This window comes from Ictidomys tridecemlineatus, chromosome 13, assembly GCF_052094955.1.
Source record: "Ictidomys tridecemlineatus isolate mIctTri1 chromosome 13, mIctTri1.hap1, whole genome shotgun sequence".
Classification (NCBI taxonomy): Eukaryota; Metazoa; Chordata; class Mammalia; order Rodentia; family Sciuridae; genus Ictidomys; species Ictidomys tridecemlineatus.
Genome location: NC_135489.1, coordinates 98,733,727 through 98,753,139, shown reverse-complemented (window position 1 = coordinate 98,753,139; position 19,413 = coordinate 98,733,727). Strand labels below are relative to the sequence as shown.

The 19,413-nt window shown below is 45.7% G+C and overlaps 1 protein-coding gene across 2 annotated transcripts in view; it reads right to left on the bottom strand.

The window, feature by feature from the left end:
• The window catches only part of Syk (spleen associated tyrosine kinase), an 85,381-nt gene extending 82,457 nt beyond the window's left edge, over positions 1-2,924 (bottom strand). For both annotated transcript variants that reach the window (XM_078030669.1, XM_078030670.1), the window contains exon 1: positions 2,684-2,924. The gene's annotated coding sequence lies outside the window, so the exon portion shown is untranslated. The remainder of the gene's footprint in view (positions 1-2,683) is intronic.
• Positions 2,925-19,413: the final 16,489 nt, after the last annotated feature.

Sequence of the window (19,413 nt, the reverse complement as noted above, 5' to 3'; positions counted from 1 at the left end):
CAGGAAAGTGTTAAAACATGGAAAATGGGGATAGGAGAAGTGGGTTGGGAGGGAGCGGTTGAAGAAAGGTGGGAAAGCAGAAATTATATCGGATACAGACTGCCCTGCCATTCCTCAGGTGGAGATAGCAGGGGTAGATAGAGCCATCTGCACAGTGACAGGAAACCATGCTTCTTCCAAGGACGCACTGCAGCTGTGCAGGGTCCTGATAACCTGTTCTCTGAGTAACTCTCATCCTAAGACCTTCACAAACCCTGCTGTTGGAAACCAGATGGCTAAAGGCTGAAAACACCCACTGTACGGGAGGATCCATATTTTGATTGATTGGATTGGAACTTCAATGCTAGCTGCTATTTCAGACTCGGTGAACAAGATGGGAACTGCCCGCCCAGTTACTGGAAAGAGTGACTTACTGGACAATGTCAAGGTCCTTTGGTTTCAAAACAGACAGTGGTTCAAAGAAGTTGAATACAGACTCAGTTCTGAAAAGGAAGGCTTTTGGTTTTCTGGGTTTTTTTTTTTGGTAAGTTTTGGGGAACTTCAATAGTGACAACACCTGCACCAAACTGACACACAGCTATTTATAGTCTTTATTTATTCCACGTAGACTATGAATATGTTAACCAGGAAAGTGCTCAAGGATTCCTGTGAGGGACGGCAGGGTGCTATTGGAGTGTACTGGAGCTGTATGGAACCCAGGGTGTTGGTATGCACATAGATCCACCTTTCTAAATTCTGAAATTGAGACTCTAAATTTAAAATTCCAAATTCTGCAAAAGGCTGAATTCTGAGGCATATCTTGGCACAAAGGTTTTGGAGGACTATGAACAAATAACACGGTGCATGAGTAAAGTTCTACAAGAGGTGTTCAGTTTAAAAAACAGAGTGATTGGACCTGTATTCAGAATATTAAACACCAGCCCAAGGAAGACCAACAAGAATCATCTCTGAAACGCAGACCTAGTAATAAAATAATCGGCCTACCAATTTTCTCCCTCAGGAAAGGCAAAGATCTAAAGTATATTCCCCATTTTTATCCTAACTTAAACATTAAAAAATATTCTAATTATGAAGACTTTTTTATAAAACCCAATGTCTATAAGCATTTCAAATACAGAGGATAACACAATTTGTTTCACTGCAAAATTTCTCTAAATACACTAAAACAAACGTATGGTTTAGATAGAACAAAATAAGGACACATAACCTGAATTGGTAAGGTTTGTCACTTTGAACCTTTTTCTTTTAGTTCAAATATAAATATACCCATCCCCTATTTTGACTTCATTTGCAGGAAAGAGAGACATCATGCATGTATTTAGAGTTTAATTAAACAGTTGCCTGTGTAAAGGCAATGAATTTGTTCTTTAAAAAAATGCTGTATTTATTCATATGCAGTGCTGAGGATCATACCCAGTGCCGCACACAAGCTAGGAATCGCTCCACCACTGAGCCAAACCCTAGCCCATGAATTATTCTTAACTAAAACAAAGAAATCAGATGACAGAGCCAATCCCATTTACTCCAGGAATTCTCAGACATTACATGATCAATGTTTTTTGCTTTTTTTTCCAAATGAGTATTCAGACATGGCACATTTCCAAATCTTTTTATTACATCCTGGAATTCGGTAAAGGTTGAAAAAGAAGAGAAAAAGAAAAAGAAAAAAAAATTTTTTCCAGTCGATGGTTTTACTTGAGTTCAACCCAATCTTTCATCAGTCAGATAGAACTCAGAAAATAATCTGCAATCGCTTCTCACTTCTTTTCAAAAAAAAAAAAAAAAAACTTGCAAACTCTAATTTTTCTAATGACTGTCTTCCTAGTTTCTCGAACATTCAAACAGCAGCAGCGACTACATTTGTACAGTCCTTGGGTGAGTGACTTGGAAGCCATATTGCCCCTTCCTCAACTATTTAACTCAAATTTACATTTTCCCACTTAAAACTTTTCTGACTCTGAGTCGTTCCGGGCTGAGTCCGTTGACGGTGAACTTGGGCCCACCTGGATCGTGCGCTCCTGCTCCCTGTTGGCAGGGGTTCTGAAAGTCTCTTCTCCACGCAGCTGCCCTTTCTATAGCAAAGCCCAGGGCCATGCGCGCATCTCCACCTTGATTAATGGACTTGGATAGATATTTGCAATATTTTAATATTTTGATCTTTTCCTCATGGATCGCCTCAGCGGCCAAAGGGAAAATGCTCTATTTCAGAGTCGGAGCCTCTGGGGCTGTGCCTGTCCCCGGCCCCGCGCTTCCCAGGGCCTCGCCGGCTTCCGCACCGTGCGCCCCGGCTGGAGGCCGCCCAGGCTGGAGGCCGCCCCGGCTGGAGGCCCGCCCCGGCTGGAGGCCCGCGCGGGCGGCGGTCCCAGGTCCCCTTCCGCACGTCGGACCTCCGCGCCCCTGCGCCCCCTGCGCCCCCGGCCCGCTCTCCCCGCGCAGGGGCTGGACCCCGGCTCGGTTCGGGGACAGAAGCCGGCAGGACCTGCCTCCTCGTATTTAATGGTCAGGACTTTAGTGTCCTCCTTCAAAAGGCCCAGGGCCCGGGGTCACCTGCGCCGCGTGCCCGGGCGGCAGGAAGAGGGCGCATGACGAACGCCCCGCTGTGCCCCCCCTCGCCACCCTCCTAACCACAGGCGCCTCGGGAGCGCCCCGGGCGGCGGCCAGGAGCCAGCGCGGCCACACCTACCTGCGCCAGGTGAGCGGCCTGGGCGGCCCGAGCGCGTCGGTGGCGCGGGGCTGCAGCGGGCGCGTCCTCGGGGACAGCTGGGACGCCGCGCCGGCCGCCTGCTCCTCTTGGCTCTTCGGTCGCCAGTGTCGCCTCAGCCACCCGGCTCGCCGCGCTTCCTCATTTTGGGCAACTTCCTTAACGCGCAAGGGCCGGCGGCCCGCCCTTCCTCCAGGCCGCCGCCCAGGCTCTCCCTGGCCCGGGTTGACAGCACCTGTGCACCTGTGGCCCTGCAGGCTGCAGCGGCGGAGAAGCCTGGACGGGGCGCTCCGCCTTCCCCTTCCCCCCTCCCAGCTCAACAAGCCAGGCAAGGAGCCGCCCCAAGTAAAGAGAATGGGACAGCTAACAACATGAACCACAGCTGGGCCCTTAGCTGCCCATGTCCCCCCACCACCTGGCTGACATCTGTGACTCCTGAGGCCCTGAAGGCACTCAGGGTCCCTTTTCCTTCTTTTCTTTTTATTTTCTTTTTCCTCCTCTTCCTCCTTCTCCTCCTCCCCCCCCCTCCTCCTCCTCCTTCTCTTCCTTTTTTTCTTTAACTTTTTTTTTTTTTCTAATTTTAACCTTGCCTTCACTTGGAGTAGAATCTTCCTTGTTCACTGTCTGGTGTGCTTGCAGTCCACAGCCACGGTACCTGCTCAGCTGTGGCCCAGAGACCCACCCGCACAGCCAAAGAGCTCCCTTTATGGGCACATCTAGTGGGTGGGTCCCGCCTGCCCAAAGGGCTGTTTTTGCGAGGGCTTTAATGATCTCAAAGTTCTTCCCATTGAATCCACTTCCTTCCATCCACAACTAGTCCTGGGGTCTATATGGAATCATATTAAGGGTAATTCTTTTTTAAGGTCCTTAAAATGTTAAAACCTGTCTTCCCTTCCCACCCATCCTTTTTATTGTTAAACTGTGACTCTTTTGTCAAACCTTAACCTAAATGTGCGATAAAGCCCAGAGGGTGGTGAAGGAGGGAATGTCACCCACCTGTGACCGCAACAAGAACTGTCACAAGAACCTTCCAGAACCACCATCTTGCACAAAGACCACCACAACCTCATACCGTAAGGCCATGCTTGAGGGTATCTGTCCAGCAGCTGCCTGTTCAAGCTTGGGTAGATGCCACTCTTGTTAGCGATCCTGACAGCCAGGATCAAAATAATTTATAAAATTATCCTATTTCGTGGATAAGGAAAATGTGATAGGTATACACAGTGGGGTTTAATTCAGTCTTAAGGAAGACTGAAATCATGTCATTTGCAGAAAAATGAATGGAACCATTGAATGAAATAAGCCAGACCCAGAATGTCAAGAGTTGAATGAGTGTCCTCTCTCCTATATGGAAGCTAGAGAGAAAAATATTTTTGAAAAGGGATCCCATGGAAACAGATGGGAGACCCGCAGAATTGAGGAAGGGGCTCTGGGGGGGAGGGACAGAGAGGGCTGGGATTAGAAAGTGAAATTGATCCAATTATTATGTGCATGAACATCACAATGAACCCCACTCTCATGCATGATCCTAATGTACTAATAAAAACAATTCTCTTCATCTTGCCTTTGAATCTCCACCTTTTTTCTAAACCTCCTTGAATATGCTTATAGCTTCCCATGGCTCATGTACTCCCATTGCAACATCTGCTACTCCCAAATAGCTGTGCTCTTTTTGGAGAATCTCTGTATCATGTGGGTTTTGACAGGACATTAAATGTCCCCATGAAACAGTGTCCAGGTCTTCTTGATGACACTTATTGGCCAATTCCTGTTTTTAAAAAATCTGTACCCTGAGCCCAAACACAATAATCCAAATAAAATACACAGTGTGTCAGATTAGAATCACGGTGGAGAGCAATAAAGGGATGTGGAGTGTTGACCTTCAGCTGGGCCCCTTAGTCTTTGCCACTTCAAGTCTTGTTGGAATGGCTCTTCCATTCACTTTTCTAAACCCACATGGAGGATTTTATTACATCTCTATCTGTAAATCATTAGGCTGAATGTTGCTTCGACAAGCCAGCAGAAATCCCGGTTGTCCACAGGAGGTTTTCAGAGCTGGTGGTGTTGCTGGACACCGGCTCTAGGAGTCCTGCCTTGGATCAGCGTGTGAAGAGCTAACCGAGATTTTGCTTTAGATCAAGGGCTTCTTTAGGGCTTCACCTGGTGGAGGTGAGGTAAGTTCTAGACCCTCTGCCAGCACCCCTTCAGCACTGCTGTAGTCTTTCCCCACGTCGAGACATCTTCCGTGTTGATTACTCTGCTTGCAGTGGCTTTAGAAAAAACAAATTAAAGTCATCTCCCAAATAGCTAGAAAACAATCTTCCTACACATCAGTCCATTTCTTCCACCCTTTCTTCTCCCCTCTGTAGATTTTGTTTTCCAATCTCTCACTGTAATATATCTAAGTTATTTCCAGACTCAGGCCTCCAACACAACCACTTTTTAAAATCTCCTGTCCCTTGGCCTGCAGATTATTATGTTTTACATTTCTTTAAAAATAGTATATAGGGTATATTTGTTTTCTGTTTCTGCTGGCTTAATCCCAGCACATGAGGTCTCTCCTCCTCTGTCTGTATTGACTCACTGCTTCTACTGGTTCTGGGTACCCAGTATTTTCCTTGGGTACTCGGTGATAGCTGACTGGGAGCCACTTGTTGTCTTGAAAAAGTATTTGTGGGGATTCGTTGATACCTAAGAAGAAAGTATTTTCTTTGAAAGAGAATTTGCCTTTGCTTCTGTTAGAAACACAGGACACAACTAGTCTTTGGACATTTTAAGGTAAATACTCAGTTTAAGTGTTTTGGACCACACAAGTAATATGACTTTGAGCTATAAGTTGAAGTACGATTTTTATCAATTCATGGTTACAGTTTCTTAAGAATTTTTTTTTTCTGTTTCCTGCTTCCTCTTACCTTTCTTTTGCATTGGAATCTGTGTGTCTCATATTCCTCTCACACACAGTAGGTTTTTTTTTGAAAAATGGAACTAGATCTTTTTAAGACCATCCACATCCAAAATGTTTCTACCCTCGTGTTTGATAGATGCTTTGGGTTGTATAGTTTTCTAGTCTTTAAATTATTTTTTCTTCACAATTTTATTACCTTCTTGCTTCAAGTGTTGTTGATAGATCCAAACCATTCTTATTCTTTATCTTTAACTGTAACTTCTTATCTTCCCTTTGAAGATTGTAGCATTTGCTATATGTCCCCAGTGTTTTAAAGTTGATAATGTATGATGAAAATGTGGATTTTCCTAGGATCAATTTATTCTTCATCACAAATACAGTGCAAACATACTTTTAAATACAATTCAGTTTTATTATAGATCTAGAAAAAAATTTTATTTATGGAAAAATTTATTCAATTATTTTGTCAATGATCTTTTACCCTCATTTTTTTTCTTTTTTATGGAAGTGTTATATTTGCATGCTGGATTCTTTGTGATACATTCTTATGTGCTTATACTGTTATTTTTGTAGTATAGCATCTTAAAAATGGGATGTCTGGGCCAAATACTATGTACATTTTTAAAAAATTTAATTTTCAACAGATTTAAACAATTTTCTCTTTCCCTTGTGGAGAATCTCATCTCTTCATGCTTTCCATTTTTGTGGTATGAAGGATGCCTGATGATATCTCTGGCATCTATTTGCATTTTCCTATTCTCTAGGGAGACTGAGTTTTTGGACATTTGCATTATTCTTATAATGTGCTTGCTTAATATCCTGCGTCCATTTTTCTACTGGGTGGTTAATTGATTTCTGACTCGTTTATAAGAACTGCCCCTCTCCTGCCCGCCCCCCCCCCCATCCCCGGGATTGGACCCAGGGCACTTAACCACGAAGCCACATGCCCAGCCCTTTTTAATTTTTTTTTTTTATTTTAAGACAGGGCCTCACTAAATTGCTAAGGCTGGCTTAGAACTTGCAATCCTCCTGCCTCCGTCTTCTGAGCTGCTGGGATTACAAGCATACACCACCATGCCTGGTTTATAGGAAATTATTTTTCTCTCTCTTTTTTTTAAGGAAATTTTTTAAATGTAAAAAATATTAACAATCTTTTTATCATACTTGTATATATGGTCCTCACTTTTACTTTTCTCTTTTACTTTGTTTTATGACTTACCTAATCTTTGTGATTTTCTGAAATTAAATGCATTTGATTTTAAAATCCATCTATTTTTATTTTATTTTATTTATTTTTTGAGTACTGGGGATTGAACCCAGCAGCATTTATCCACTGAGCCACATCCCCACCTCTTTTTATATTTTATTCAGAGACAGGTTCTTGCTAGGTTGCTTACAGCCTCCATAAATTGCTCAGGCTGGCCTTGAACTCTCGATCCTCGTATCTCAGCCTCCCAAGCCACTGGCATTACAGGCTACACCACTGCGCCCAACAAAAATCCATCGATTTTCTAAACTCCTTTTTAATAATGCCCACTTAAAAATCGCTAAGATCTTTAGTGTCCTCACCACACACACACACACACACACACACACACACACACACACAGACACACACACACACTAGAACCCTTTGAGCTGACAGATACCAATTAGCTTCATTGTGATAATCATTTCATAATGTATACATATATCAAACATCTCATTGTACACAGTAAATGCAATTTTTATATGTCAATTATACTTTAATGAATCTGGAAATTTTTAAAAAATAAAATATGGCACCAAACCTTACCAATTTCCTACACTTTCTTCTAATATTTCTAATTTTTAACTTTTAATATTCTTGCTTCCCTCTGAGATCTGTATAACCTTGTATATATCATGTTATGTGAAATTCACCTGGTTTTTTCCCAAATGAACAATGATACCAGTTTTGATAAGCAATCCTTTTTCCACTGAAATGAAATGTCAACTTTCTCATTGAATAATCGTAGCAGTCATCAAACATTGTTCCTCTTTCTAGACTCTAATCTTGTTCCATTGACCAGTTTGCCTGTCTTTGAACCAAAACCCATCATTTTTAAAAATCATCAAGAGAATGAGAAGCCAGGCCACAAACTGGGAGACATTATTTGTAGAAGACACATCTGGTAGATTATCATTCAGAATCTACAAAAGAACTTTTAAAACTCAACCATAAACAAATCAGCCGATTAAAAATGGGCCCGAGATCTGACCCGACACCTGGCCAGAGAGAGACGTACAGATGGCAAAGCAGCTCATGAGACAATATTCCACCTCATTTTTCACTGGGCAATGCAAATTAAAATGACAGTGAGATCCCACTACACCCCTATTAGATGGGCCAAAATCCAGAACAGTGACAGTACCACATGCTGCGAGGATTCAAGCTTCTCTTACCCTGCTGCGCGGGGAGTGCAAGATGCAGTGGTCACCTAGGAACCCAACCCCTCCTAGGATACGATGCTCCACCAACTATGCTCCTTGGTATCTACCTAAAGGACCTGAAAACTTGTATCTCCACGTGGGCACAGGGTGTAGCCCAGCGGTAGAGTGCTTGCCCAGCATGCTCACGGCCCTGGGTTTGACCCCAAAACCGCAAGTAACAAGCCAACTAAAGGATAAGCCTGCACACAAATGTTACCAGGACCTCGGTTTTGCTGTGAAGCTAAAGCTTCCCTAAAAAAAAGAAATGAAATAAATAAAGTCTTTAATTTTAAAAAAAATCAACTTTATTTTCATCACAGTGGCAGATAATAATAATAGGATATTCTTGACATGAAGAACAATACAAAGAAAATAGAAAATTCCATCAGGAACCTCAGGTGACCATGACAGAACTCTCTCTTTGCATAGACACACAAGGCCAGCCGTGGCGGGATGAGCACGGCTTCCTCTCAAAGACGATGCCTCCATCATACATTTATGTCCACGTAAAATGCGACGATTCCACTTTAATAGAAAGAAATCCTAGTGTGAGAAGTGAAGAGTTGCTGACTCTGCGGAAACGACCTGGCCACAAATGTGTGTCATTTCTGGGATGATGTCACTGAGTAAGGCCAGAGGCAAGGGAAAATCAGGAGTTTTAGTCATTTTTTAAATAGTAAGGTTTAATTTTGGACAGTGTGGGTTAACCCTGCTGTCATGAGCTGATCCCCTCACACTGCGTTTCCCTCATCCTCCGAGTCGAGTTACTCACAGAGGTTTGAAGTTGTGAGTGTGTTAAATTTGACTTCGTTTTTTGTAGCCATCACCCCTTGGTGGTTTATCCTTACTTCTGCATTTGAAAGGATTCCACATCGCACCCAGGCCTTCTTAACCAGCACCCCGCCATTCTTACCTTCTCTATTGGTTTCAACAAGTGATAGCACATATTGAATCTATCAGTTCTCCCAAAACTGAGGGTACGAGTCTATTACCATTATGACTACATGGGAATAATATCAAGAGTGGCCACATTGCTCCTTGGTCCTCTATCCTCTTGCCTAAAATCAGCTAGATTTAACTCCCTTATCTTTTGGCAGGAAAAGTTGCTTGGGGAAAAAATCTGAGAGTAGCCAGTCCCCTGCTCTAATTTTGGATGACTTGCTATCTTACTTAGTCTGTTTCTGTTGCTATAACAAAGTGCCCAAGGTTAGGAACTTTATAAAGAAAGGAAATTTATTTAGCTCACAGTTTTGTAGACAGGAAGTTCAAGATTGGGTGGCCCCATGGCTTTGGTTCATGCTGAACAACATCACAATGGTGGGAACATGTGCACAAGGAGTCACATGGTGAGGCAGGAGGCCACATAGAGATTTGGACCAGGCTTGCTCTTGTTATGACATCCTGCTATCACGGAAACGAACCGGGTTCCAAAGGAACTACGTTAATCCCTTCCTAAGGCTGAGCCCCCCATGACGTAGCCACCTTGCACTAGGCCCCATCAAACTCCTCAAGGTCCCCCCACCCCAGTGCCACCACCCTGGGGACCAAGCTGCCAGCAATGAAACTGTGGAGGACAAACCAATCCAAACTGCAGCTCTTCCTCGTCCTCCTGGATTCCTAGAGGATACTTTTTATTATTCTGCAAAGAAGAGACTTAACAAGGACATGTATGGCCATGGATCGACCTGTATCTTCTGTTTTTTTTTTTAACACAATGTGCTCTTTATTGGCTCAGGACATTCGTTGTGTTATTTTGAAGACCTTTCCATTTGCTGGGTCCTCATCTTCAAGGATGTGGATCAACCTTTTGTCATCCCTATCTGTTATTTTCTCTTGGATTGCTATCATCTCGTTTTACTTCTGTGTTTATAGTGACTTTCTTTCCCTTTTTAATCAGTAGTTAGCTGTTCAGCAGGGTCTGCTTCGTGGCTTGCCCTTTCTAACTTACCTGGAGATGGGCTTTTTGGTCCTCAAGTTATTTACTTACCTCTGACTTCTCTCCATCTCTCCCACTAGTTATGATTTTCTTTGGTTTATTCAGCTGATCTTTGAGACTTTTAAAGATCCAGTTTATATTCTTACCGAATCATTTTAATTATGTACACTCAAAATTTCTTTCGGACTGGGTTTGTGTTTTGCCTGCACGTTCGGGTCAAGTTCACATACCCGGCTCGCTCCCTGGGTCGTTTCTCCTCTGCACTTGGCCATCTAGACTCCCCTTGGCTCTGTCCTGTTGGGCTCTGTTCTGTTGGATCTTGTTCCCTTCTCCTTTTCACACCTCGTCCCTCGTCGACGGTTCACACCTCATGGACGGTTCACACCTCATTTTCTACAGACTCTGAGCAGGAGAAGGAGGGATGGGCTCAGCTGGAGTTGCACTTGCCACTTGGTCTCTGCTCCCTCATGAGACTGGGCACCACATCCAGGATTCTCTCCCCCCCTGGGGCGAGGTTGGGGGCCCTCCACGGTGGGTGGGGGGCGTTGAGCTCCTCACTGCCCCATGAACAGTGGGTTCCTGGAGTCTTCTCCCTCTGACGATGCCCGTCCTGACTTCCACCTGGTCTCTCTGTACCCCCATCTCCACACCACCCACCTCCACCATCCCCAACTCCAAACCGGGAAAGCCAAGGAGGAGCCATGACTCCATTCACTGCTGCAGGTCCCGGAGGGGTCTTCAGGACGCGGTGAGCCCAGGGGCGGTCCTGGGAGGGGGTCTGACATGGCTGTGGCCTCTCACACTTCCGTTTCTCCCGTGAGCCAGCACCCCAGGGAGGGCCTCTCCCGAGGTGCTTCTCCTTTTCCCCCTCGGTTGCCCCTGGAGACCATGTCTGCTTTCTTCCTCTTCCCTTTTATCTGGGCTGGGGGGCCTGAGGAGAGGGAGGGGTCCCTTCCTCCTGGACGGCAGGACCTTCGGTGAGGGTTTCACCACTTCTGTCCAAGATTCAATGCCACACGCTTTTGCTGTAGAATTGACATCGTACCTTTCAGTGTCAGAATGCAAGATTGTCATTTTTCTCCTCTTCCGCCCCTCTTTGGAGGATCTGGATTGCAAGTAAAAGAATACCCAACTTCAAAACTAGTGAGATAACAAGATTTTACTGGCACACAAAGGAGAGCCCAGCACGGTCAGGACTCCATCCTCTGTACTTTCATACAAATCAAATGGGGACGCAGTTCATCGCAGGTGTGACTTGTCTTAGGAAGGTAAGTTAATGATGATTGACAACCCCTGGACGGATCCGTCCAGCCCTGTGAGTCTCACCTCCTGGTCCTACCCACCCAGTTGCCACTATGCCACAGAATGCAGCAAGAGGAACAGTCTCCTCCAGATGTATCCCCAGCCAATCCCCATTGAGCAGATTAAAAGTGGTTTGTCACCTACTAGGGACATGAGGGATGGACTTCCTTCTGTTTCCCTCCCCCCTTCTTTTTGCTGGTGAGATTCTGAGCCAAAACAAAAACAAAGAAAAGTTCCCTAGAGACCAAGGATCATGTTTGAACTCTGACCACGTTGCTGAAAGCGCAGCCTTGTCCCTAATGCCAATCCAATAATGAGGACATAGTTTTGAGAAAAAGGAAAAAGAAGTTTCATTGCTTTGCTAGCAAAGGAGAAACACAAGGGACCTCTGTCCCAAAGGCTGTGATTCTGCCCATCAGCAGGAACGGGGGCTTTAAGGAGGTGATTCAAAGCTACATTCCAAGAGTTCTCCAGGGCAGTGGACATTCCCTTGTTCATTTGGGAGAAAGTCATTTCTGAGACCTTCTGGTGCCATCCCCAAAGTCTGGGTGACTTTGTTCCTATGGTGGGTTTGTACTCAGGGACAGCTAACTCTGCCCTGGATGGGAAGAAAGGTCATCCTGTTTCCCCTGGGATTAGGGAGGAGCAGGGAGAGAGGAAGAGAAAGAGACGTGCCCATTACAAAAATAAGTTACAGTAGCAGAGCAGCAAGGGCTATGTTCAAAGCACACAGTGGACACAGTTACCAGCACACGGGTGTAGACCCAGCCATGATACCCTGAAGGAGGTCAGAAAGCAGCGAGAATATTCCAGTCTCTGTTCCTGTCCTTGTGTGTGGCTCAGAGCAAGTCAAGTCTCCTCTGTACACTCCTGATTTCTTGTTTCTAATGAAATTTAAGTCAGCAAACAGTTATTCAGGATCTTCTATTGGTCATGCACCATCCTAACCACCAGAGATGAAAAGGGGTGGGGAAAGAAGTTAAAAAATAACTTCCCCCCGCACCTGTTCCATAGGTAACTGTCATTTGCTGGACTGGTTACTCTTTGTAAATAAATAATTACTGAATGGGGAGATGGTTTTGATTTTGGGGGTGGGGCAGGTACCAGGGATTGAACTCAGGGGCACTACCACTGGGCCACATCCCCAGCCCTATTTTGTATTTATTTAGAGACAGGGTCTCACTGAGTTGCTTAGTGCCTCACTTTTGCTGAGGCTGGCTTTGAACTCTTGATCCTCCTGCCTCAGTCCCCCCAGCCGCTGGAATCACCACCATGCCCGGATGCTCTTATTTTTACCTTAGTGAAAATCATCTCAGTCCCTAGCTTTTCTCATACCAAGATATCATTCTTTTTACATGCAGTTCAATTTTTGACAGTTTTTTCTTTGAAGGTACAATTCACGTTCTATGCCGCTTACTCATTTAAAAGGTACAACTGAACAGTTTTCAATATATGCCCAAGGTTGTACATCATCACCCAAATCAATATTAGCATCTTCTTCAACAACAAACGAAGCCCTGTCCCCATAATGGAAGCTTTCCATTCTTCCCACCAACACAATCCCTCCCCTTCTTCTCACCTGTGGTCCTAGGATAAATATCAGTCCGCTTCCCGTCTCTGCAGATGTGACTGTTCTGGACACTTCATATAAATTTAGTCATATGATCATATAACACGTGCTCTTCATGGCTGCTTCACTCACTGCACATAATGTTCTCTTTCACGTTAGAGCATGCATCACGATTTCATTTATTTCCGTTGTCAAATGGTCTTGCATGGCATGGATATGCCACATTTCATTGACGCACTCACGACTTCCTGCTCTGTGACTGTTGCCATGAACACAAGCTTTTGTGCCGATGTACGTTTTTCTTTTCTTTCTTTCTTTTCTCTCCTCCTCCTCCTCCTCCTCCTCCTCCTCCTCCTCCTCCTCCTCCTTCTCCTCCTCCTCCTTCTCCTTCTCCTTCTCCTTCTTCTTCTTTTCTTGTACTGATAACTGGAAGTAGAATTGCTGGGCCATAGGGCAACTCCATGTTTGTCATTTTGAGGAACGAACAGGTAATTTGCTAAAGGGACTTTACTATCTGAAATTTTTACCAAAAAAAGGAGGCAAGTTCCAATTGTTCCCACATCTTTGGTGACTCTTGCTGCTGGCCATTTGATATCAGCCATGGTGGCAGGTGTGAGGTGGTATGTCATACACAGGCTCTCTGGGGACAAGCCAGATCCTGGGCCAGCCAGCAGCGGGGGAGGGTGGGGGCCCTCCTGCTCCCTGTTGTCATGGTTTCCCAGCATGGCCAGTGTTTTATCCTGGACAGGGTGAGAGATAAAAGAGATCTCCCTTTTCCCCCTCCTTCCTCAGCTGGGACTCCAGACCTGTGCCAGCACACGCAGCCCGTCTGGGATTTTATTTAGTCAGAGGAGTGTGACTGACATTCCATTTCTTTTCCTCCAGGAGTAGTCAGCTTATTCAAGAATCCATCTTCTCACTGGATGGTCATCAACTTTATCAGATATCGATTTGCTTAAATGCTTGTGTTCATTTCCAGTTTTTCTGCTCTGTTTCACTGATCTATTTGATAGACTAGGGTGTTCGTGCCTTAATGGCTATAGCTTTATAATTCTGTTTCTTTCTTTTTTTTTTTTTTTTAGGACTTGAAAAGGTCTGAGGGCAAAAGTTTCTCTCCCATCTCCTAGGATTTTCCCTTTCCGCATCAGGACCTGGAGAAAATATATATGGGTTGAGGCCTCCCTCATCTGAAAACCCCAAATCTGAAATGTTCCTACATCGGAAATTTTTGAGCACATGATGTCAAAAATATAAAGTTTCCACATCTGACTTCACGTTGTTGTGTCCAAAAGCAGGTGTCATAGAAATATTATATGAAATGACCCGCAGGCTGGGTGCATGAGGTGTAGACGAGATGAGGACGGGAGAGAGCACCTTCCTGTGGGCAGCCGCGCTGGCGGGCGCACTGTCCAGTCGGGGCTCACAGCTCTGCAGAGCCCATTGCCATGGTGGGAAGCGATTCCACTGGAGAGGAGTTCCAGGGAGGCGACTGAAGCGTCAGGGTGCGTTCAGTTGCACATGCCTGGAGATCAAAGTCAGGAGCCACATTCCCTAAAACCTGCCCCAAACAAAACAAAAGAACATCAAACTCCTGCCCAAGCCCCCCAAACCAGCTAGGCTCTTGGAAACTGTGGCCTTGTGACCCAGGACACCATTGGCTTCCTCATGCCAACTGAGTCTTCAGATCGAGCGTGCTTTTGCATTTGAGATCATTTCCCTTTCTATGTCAGTGGGGGAAACTGGGTTAAGGAAATCATGTGCTTTGATATTTCCAGAGGACATAACCTTTATTGGTAGCCTTGGGAAGGGACAGCTGAATTTGCTCATGCTCCATTTGGTCTTTCTGCCTCATGGTCAGAAAGTCCTGGAAATGTCCGGTGGGGGATGGTGCGTGCTTCTCCTTGGAGACTGGGGTCTCAGTTACCTGGGGTAACTCTTGGACACCCAGCTCTGCTCCAAGGTCTGTTGTCCATCCATGGAGGCAGACCAACTTGGTCCAGTGTATGAGAACTGGCCTCCATGCACCAGGAGACCCCCCCCAAAACAAGGGAGACAAATCCAGAATTACACAGAGCACGATTTCTTGGAGACTGACCAACAGAAGGATGGTCCTGGACATCAGCAAGACCAGGTGGATCCCCGCAATCAGAGTTAGCAAAAAGGGCCTGTGTGAAGTGGTCAGGACGAACATGACTTCCTCCAAGCTGGAATTACCTGGTGTAAATTCGACCCTTAAGACCCATTCCCTCCCCCTCCCCCCATAGTCCTCATAGTCAGCATAGTCCTAGGATCCCTCTTCCATTTTTGGAGAACTTTGATTAAAGTTCTCTCTCATATTGAGAAATTCAAATTCATATTCACTTCCTGTGCCATCTCTCCTGTGGTGTTAAGGTTGCCTTCTGGAGCTGGGATGGAACCCTCTGTTGTCACAATAGTCCAGGCATTTGGTCAGCAGAGCAGCAGAGTAGCCCAGTGCATTGACCTTGGAAGAAGACTGGGTCAACTCCCTGCTCTTATGACCCACCAGCTGTGTGACTTTGTGCAAGTCTTTGAACCTCTCTGGGCCTCAGATTCCTGAAGTGTAATGGAAACTCCCTCTCGAATCTGACATGGCCCATGACTACTTTAACCGGAAGAGTGTGACAGAGAGATGCCATTTCTGTTCCAAGTTTTGCCTTTCAAAAAGGCTGGCTGCATATGTCTTGGGCTCTTGGAGCATCAGACTCCATAAGAACCCCACAGACTCTGTTAGGAAAGACCACAGAGTGGGGAGAGGTGGGAGAGGCAGGCTCAGCTATTTTCCCCCATCCCCACAAGACCAGATGTGTGAGTAATGCAGAGGGAGCAGAATGCCAGAGTGACCTGGTCAGTGCCACACCAAGCAGAAGACCCCACCCGCTGGCTGAGCCCTGCCTGAACTTCCGAGCCACCAAGTCATGAGATATTTAAAAACAGTTTGTTTCAAGGCAACGGTGTTTGGGGGGTAATGTGTTACATAATTGTGCTGCAATAGATAAGCCGGACAAACAGTGACATCCAGGTGTCCCTACGGCCAGCTGCATCGTGATCTATCCAACTCAGTGCAAAATGAAAATGTGGGTCCTTGTTCAAAGAGCAACAGAAAATGGCTATTCAAGGTATTAAAATATAAAGTTGTCTTCCACTTCTATCACCTCTTACTTTGTCATCATGCTTTTATTTGCGATTTAAGGTCATTCTAAGTAAAAAGACTTTTAAAGAATAAATGATGAGCATGGATTTTACCACTCATCTCTACACAGAATTGGCTACATGGGTTTTAAATTTGATAAGAGCACCTGAGTGTGTACAGAATCACTGATTACACAGTTTGTCTTTTGCAGTTTATGTGTGCAGTGTACTTTATTTGGGGTACTAGGGATTGCACTCAGGGGCACTCGACCACTGAGCCACATCCCAGCCCTGTTTTGTATTTTATTTGGAGACAGGGTCTCACTGAGTTGCTTAGCACCTGGCTTTTGCTGAGGTTGACTTTGAACTTGTGATCCTCCTGCCTCAGTATCCTGAGCCGCTGGGATGACAGGCGTGCACCACTGTGCCCGTCCTGCAAGTATATTTTGCTCTCAGCAGAACAGTGGAGATGCTGCAGGAAAACAATCCAGCCGTTTTCGTTTCGCTGATAAATGCACACTCTCCTGGACCCTCCCCCTGACTTTGGCTGGTGAGTGAGAAGCTCCGGAGAACCGGGAGCTGTGCCTTTTTGGTCCTTCCCTTTCTAGGTCCTCATTTCCAGAATGTGCGGTTGGCTTTTGCAGGGAAGTAGCTTAGGTGAGGAGGGATATGACAGGGCACCCTGGATGTCTTCTTAGAAGGCCACTGCCCTCCTTCTGTATCTGGGGGAATCTTGGTTTCAGCAGACTGTGTGTGTCCCTTGGGGCTGTGCACACTCCTCTTGTTCAGTGGTACACACCACGTGCTCTCTTTGTGCTAGGTGCTTTGAGTATTGCTCAACTGTGCACGCAGTAGGTCCACGCATCTTCTGTGGTCATGGACAGCGTGGGTAGAAGAGGCGAGTGGCCAAGGACGACAGCAGGCAGGTGCCCTGCAGGTCCCTCTCCTGCTCATCCAAGTGCTGCATCTTCCCACTGGAGTTTATTTACCTACCACAGGTTCAATCTATGAAGATTTAAAAGTGTAAAGAGCAGAGCATGAACCTAACCAGGGGACCCTGGTGGCTGGATGTGCAGTAGGTCCACGAAGTTCTGGAAGCTATCCTGAAAGCATTATAAGTCTGTGACTGGTGGAGTGATGGGGCATGTTTCTCTTGCCTGGCCAATCAGGACACGCCATGCCTTGTGCGCAGTGACTGAACAAAGGAGGGGCATGTGACTCGGGTCAGGCCAATCATAGCAATCCATGCCTCTCTTCTCAGTGACTAAGAAAAAGCTAGGCATGAGACTCTATTGGGGTCTCCTGGATCTTCCTTGAGATTTGTCAGCAGAATCATGGGGAAAAATGTCTCTCTTCCTGTTGGATCATGTGCTGAGGGCAGCCTTGGGGTTTGCTAAACCATATTTCCTGCCCCATGGAGAAGCCTGTGGAAGCAGGAGGTGGTGAAGCTGGCAAATCAGGGGAAGCAGAGAAGGTGTGTAGCTGGGAGATAAAGAAAGAAAGAAAACCTTTCACATGTGGTTGAACCTGTGGGCTCCTTGTCAAAACTCCGTCTCTGCCTTGGAGACCCCAGCAGTAACCTACTGTGGCGAGGGGGGGGCAAAATTGCAACGTATGCAGTCGAGGGGAGAAATAAAGAAGGTCCTCGTGCTTCCGCCCATTTCAATGCTTTATCCACTCAAATTACTCAATACGATTTCACTCTATAGGTTCTTAAGAAAACGGCAATCCTTAATGCTAGGCACTGCCATAGACATGATCCATCCACATCAAACAATTCTAGATGGAATCTAAGCACTGGAAACACAATCATGACAGGCTACTGACAGACATTCCCTCTGCAGGCTAAGTTCCAAAGTCTCCAGCCTTAGGCTTTATGTCCAGCAGATGCCCACCCACTCAGAACGTGGTGACCAGGTCCGGAACCAAGGCAGGCTTCTCCTGGCGTGGAGTGGTGACTGGTTGAGGAGGGGGTCGTAGGGAGAAGTTGCGGCTCTCACCAAGGTCCAGAGGAGGTGGCAGAGTTTGAGAGCGGTGAGGATCACGCAGAGGCTCAGGAACAATGACAAGTGATGGGATGTCAGGGCCTCAGCAGGCTCTCCAGCTCCAGTGCATCCTTGTTTTGGCTGCTGAATCCCGTTCATCAGCTCTAGTATTTATACTAAATTTGGGTTTTTTGACGCCCCCTCCCCTTTCAATCCTCATCAGCTACCACCAGATTTCTCCATGACATCATTTACCCTGGGGTCAGAAATGTCTGGTCTGGTGGTCTCCACTTCACTCTGCTTATCAGGGTGAGGGGAAGTGACTGTCTGAGGCCACCCTGGAGGGCTCTGTGGGTGGCCTGGTGAGACTGCAGGTTTCAAACTGGAGTTTTTAAATGGAGTTGCTTAGGCTCCGGCGGAAGGTCATTCTCTCAGGTCCCCAGGTTCTCTGTCTTCCCTGTGTCCTTCGCTACTTTGAGCTCCCTTTCCACCTCTAGCCATGGAAAGGATCCTGAAAAATCATGCTACCAGGTTTTGTGGCTGTGAAATTGTGAGAAACATCTCAAGTTGATCCCTGTCAACAGTGAATATTAGTTTACATTTTTTACATCCCAGTTCCTCTTTTTTTTTCAGTGCATATAACAACTTCTATGTTTTTTTGGTTTTTTTCACTAAGGAAAGTGTACTTCCCTCTTTCTATCTCCGTTAAGTAGACCTTTGGTTACAGGAGATACTAAATAGATACTCATGAAATCTCCGGGTGGTGTGCCGAATTCTTTACATGCACTATCTAGCCAAGTTCTTTAATTGAGGCTGCAAAGGGAGGATAGTTATTGTCTCTATTTCAGAGATGGACAGACTTCCTCTTCTGAGGAAGGGGAAGTTATTTGACAAAGACCACACAGACAGGGACCTACAGAACCGAGATTTGCACCTAGATCTTGTGTTTCCAGAGCCTCCGATGTTCCAGAGACCTCAGAGCGTATAAGATTAACCCAACAAGCAATTTTCAGGAGTTAGCATAAATATTTCCGGAATGGGTCATGGAATTTTGCAGTTTAGAGCACAGACTAACGTCTTTATGCTAGTGCTACAAATGATAAAGATGTCATTGTAATCTCAGTAAAATGCAAAAATAAGGAATATCACCTTGGTTCCTCCTTAGCCAACCAGGGCATCCCATGCCTTGTGCCCAGTGACTGAGCAAACGATGGGCATGTGACTCCACGCTGTTGCCACCCACAAAGCAGGTCTGTCACTGAAGGGCCTCAACCACCTGGGGAAATAAATCCCGGTGCCTGTGCGGGTGCTGTAGGAGGAGCTGTGGGAAGAGAGATTCTACTTCTTCTTGTGGAAATCAGAGAAACAAACAGCCAAATTAGAATGACAGTCACATTTGTATTTCACATTTCA